Consider the following 4874-nt stretch of genomic DNA (forward strand, 5'->3'; position numbering starts at 1 on the left):
TTTCTATCCTCATGATGCCATCTATTTTGTGAAGTGCACCAGTCCCTCCTGCAGCAAAGCACCCCCACAACATGATGCTGCCATCCCCGTGCTTCACGGATGGGATGGTGTTCTTTGGCTTGCAATCATCCACTTTTTCTACAAACATAACGATGGTCATTATGGCCAAACAGTTCTATTTTTGTTTCATCAGACCAGAGGACATTTCTCCAAAAAGTACAATATGTTTCCCCATGTGCAGTTGCAAACCGTAGTCTGGCTTTTTTTATGGCGGTTTTGGAGCAGTGGCTTCTTCCTTGCTGAGCGGCCTTTCAGGTGATGTCGATATAGGACTCGTTTTACTGTGGATATAGATACTTTGTACATCTTCACAGGGTCCTTTGCTGTTGTTCTGGGATTGATTCGCACTTTTCGCACCAAAGTACGTTCACCTCTAAGAGACAGAACGCCTCTCCTTCCTGAGCGGTATGACAGCTGCGTGGTCCCATGGTGTTGATACTTGCGTACTATTGTTTGTACAGATGAACGTGGTACCTTCAGGCGTTTGTAAATTGCTCCCAAGGATGAGCCAGACATGTGGAGGTCTACAATTGTTTTTCTGATGTGAGGTCTTGGCTGATTTCTTTTGATTTTCCCATGATGTCAAGCCTTGAAAAACATCCACAAGTACACTTTCAATTGATTCAAATGATGTCAATTAGCCTATCAGAAGCTTCTAAAGCCCTGACATAATTTTCTGGACTTTTCCAAGCTCTTTAAAGGCACAGTCAACTTAGTGTATGTAAACTTCTGATCAAGTGGAATTGTGATACAGTGAATTATAAGTGAAATAATCTGTCTGTAAACAATTGTTGGAAAAATTACTTGTGTCATGCACAAAGTAGATGTCCTAACCGACTTGCCAAAACTATAGTCTGTTAACAAGAAATGTTGAAGTGGTTGAAAAACGAGTTTTAATGACTCCAACCTAAGTGTATGTAAACTTCCGACTTCAACTGTATATGGGTTCAACATCCAATAAAATAGCCCAGTAGGCAACAGCTAAAATGTGACATATTATTTTCACCCATCTCCCTTGTTACTTTAAATGCATCACAGCTGCATGGAGGGACTTTACTGAGGCCAGACTCAGCGCTCCTGCTGAGTTCTCCTGTCAACTACTACCAGGGGTTCCTGCCTCTATCTCTTAAAAATAGTTAACAGAAAAATTGATGGAGTCTGTATGATCCAGGGAGCCCATACCCAGTCTCTCATAGCCTCAAGACTGGATTGCCATGTCAGATTGTTGCCATATGTGGCACGGAGCACCGCTCACACAATGACAGTGATCAACTACTACTGTGCAGTGTCCCCATCATCTCTACAATGGACTTGACATGATCACTTGGAGTTCAAATCCTAAAAAACTTCTCAAGGTAGAGAGCCCCTGAGCTGTTTGAAAGTTCAATCCCTCCTACTCCACATTTTGTGTTTCAAACATGTTAATTACTGAACCAGATGATTCAAAGTCCAAGCCCACTTTTGGAGGAGGCAAAGAGGGCGACATTCCTTTGTTGCCTCTTCAGACGCACTGAAGCATCGGTTTCGTTGTTACATAAAGTTGTATAACAAATGAGGCTGGAGCCTTTGAACTGGGCTGACCACACAGGCCTGGAAGAGTCACTAGGAGCCCAACATGTGGCAGCAATAAGATGGCTCCGCCCATTGCTAGACGTGGGAGACACTGCATTCCAGGCGGGCTAATTAAAGCTAAAACACAACTTCCACAAACAGTGCACCAGTCACAACATTGTAGGATGGACTGACTATGTAGTCAGCAGAGGAACAATGATGTGGGACGTAATAGCTGCCTGTGTTTACCGAAAGGCCTTCGTCTGCAGTAAAGTGAGAATTGTAGTGTGGCTACAGTTATCAAAATCAAGACAAATGGTGTTGGTTGCATGCACTGAATACAACAGGTGTAGACTTTACAGTGAAATGCATACTCACGAGCGCATTCCCAACAGTGCAGAGTTAAAGGTAAGACAAATATCTGCTAAATAAAAAAGTAAATAGGAACAGAACAAAAACAAAAACAATAACGAGTACCAGTACCGAGTCAATTGTGCAGGGGTACGAAATAGTTGAAGTAGTTGAGGTAATACATTTACAGTTAGTGTTAGTTGATGTGGAATCTCACATCGAAGTGTAGAATCTAACTAACAAATCATTTTAAACAGCATGTTATTTATGATTGACAGCTGCACAATAAAATGTTTTCCTAAAGCCACAATCTGCATGTCCTGCTTCGCAGTACTTTCCAATTGTTGGCCAAATCAAATGCCAGATATACCCATTATTTGTTTAAATATTTAACTGTCTCCACCCTGTCATAATCCAAAATCTAAGGTTGTTTTATGCCATTGTTTTTTATGTTATTGATTCTTTGTTAACAAATAATGTATAGCTTAAATACAAAACAAACTATGTTTAAAACAACCATGTCTGTCAATATCATGGGCAGTCAGTTCATGCAGTCATAGCACTGTCATTTGACAATGGTTATATTTCCCCAGACTCATCCCTCAGCTTACCAAACAAAGTGGCAGGGTAAGGCTTTTGAAATGACAGTCTTTAAAATTGTTCAGACACCTTTTGTAGAGAGACTAGATGGTATGGCTTTTACAAACTCTACAGATGTGGTTACGTTTCTGTACTAAAGTATTCAAACCTGCCATTGATGTTTATTTCTGTCTCATTGGAGTGTGTGCATAAATAGACAATTGCTGCTTTTCTTTTTTTAACCCTTCCCTGAACAATTGCACCAGAGAGCAGTCTTTCCAGTGAAAAAAAAAATAATCTATTATCAGAAAATGTGACAGGATATTCAATTTGCTTACATGACATAGCAACATGAGGCTATGCATTCTAAGGACCCAAGTGTGTGTTCACTTAAGATTGATAAAAACACAATAAAATGGAATGCCCACTGGGGAGGCAGTTTTCTTGGTATAAAAGACATCTGGCATGATTATTTTCAGCTCTTCAGCTAATCCTCTAACTGTAAACTGAGGAAAAATGTGCCAAATGGCTTTAGAGCAAGACTGTGTTTTGGACTTGTGGAAGATTTAAATGAGTTTTATGGAAATGTTAGAGGCATTATTGGAAAACGCAGTGAGACAATTGTAATTAGTTTTCAGCCTGTCACATTTATAATCATTATCCCACTTTAGACATGGCAAATTTTCAGTCACGTTAACCATCACAACCATAGAGAAGCCACATCAAAAACAGCAGTTTTTTCAATGTTTTGATGTGACTTCAATCCCTGTTGCCATGTGTTAGATGTTTGATACTGTATATGGTGTCGAGATGGAAAATGCACATGAGTCGTATGCATGCCATTCAGAGGTGGCCCTGCGAGAACTAATCTACTGACTGCCAAGCATATCTGCCAACACTCACTTTACAATATGACTTTATTCATACTGAAGATCTGGGACATAAACTGTTCCTGCCCACAAGAACAAAACACACCCACCAGCCTCGATGAAGAGGAGAGCTACATTAAAAGATGTGAAAATGCTGCCAAAACATTTATTCTTGTCCACTCAGATAGCCGCGTTTATCAAGGTGAGACCCAAATGCAGACACAGGAGGCAGATGGTTGGAGTCTTACAATGTTTATTAAGGGTTAGGCAAGAGAATGGTCGTGGACAGGCAAAAGATCAAAACCAGATCAGAGTCCAGCAGGTACAGAGTGGCAGACAGGCTTGTGGTCAGGCAGGCGGGTACAAAGTCCAGAAACAGGCAAAACCGGGAGGACGAGAAAAAGGAGAATGCAAAAAGCAGGAGAACGGGAAAAACGCTGGTTGACTTGGAAACATACAAGACGAACTGGCACAGAGAGAATGGAAACACAGGGATAAATACACTGGCGAAAACAAGCGACACCAAGGGTGGGTGGAGACAATAACGAGGACAGGTGAAACTGATCAGGGTGTGACAAAGTTAGCAAAAGCTAAATTGTGTTGTTGTACACTGGAGCTGAAAGGATTTTGTTGATAAGAAGTAAGCACTAACACAAGGTGCTTGTTCTTATAAAATGTTCTTACAAAATGTTCTTACAATATTGAAAACTGGCCTCAAATTCATGAAATGACATATTATGTGTATGACACATAGAAATTATATGATCGTTTTTTCCCCCCATACAACACAAGATGTAGCATAGTTGTCGCCACATAGTATGTGAGACATATACAATAATGTGTTTCTTTGTAAAATAATGGACAAGATTTGAATAAGAAATTAAAATGACATTTGTTTTCTGAAATATGTTATACACATTGCCATGTAGTTGGCAGGCAAACAGACACATTATTTAGCTGTTTAATATTTGATAAAACATTTTATATATTATGTCAAATTGTGTAGCTAACTCCAATCTCCTGAGATGCATTTGATAAAGGTTGTAACGGTCCAATCACAACAATAATAAAACACACATGATTGATTGGGTTTAAGTAATGGCTCTTCATGGCTATTTAATAAATCTCCAATAGGCCAGTGACCTCAGTGTGACCTCATAAATCTATATAAACAAAATTGCAGCTTTAAATAACACACATCATATGGCAAATATGTCTAATATATGTTTGCTGCTATTTAAGGAATGCATTCAGGTCACAAAGGCAAGGTTTCACATATGCATAAAACACCACCTGTTGGAGCAATCTTTAGGAAGTAATAAATTCCTCTCTTGATTAAGAAGAGAGGAGAGGAGGACATCTGCTGATGATTATAGTCTCATAAATGTACAATGAGAATACTCTTGATGTTGGGTGTAAGTGCAGAGTATACATCACGGTACACAAGGTGTGCTACTTTACGGT

This window comes from Salvelinus fontinalis, chromosome 1 (genome assembly GCF_029448725.1).
Source record: "Salvelinus fontinalis isolate EN_2023a chromosome 1, ASM2944872v1, whole genome shotgun sequence".
NCBI lineage: Eukaryota > Metazoa > Chordata > Actinopteri > Salmoniformes > Salmonidae > Salvelinus > Salvelinus fontinalis.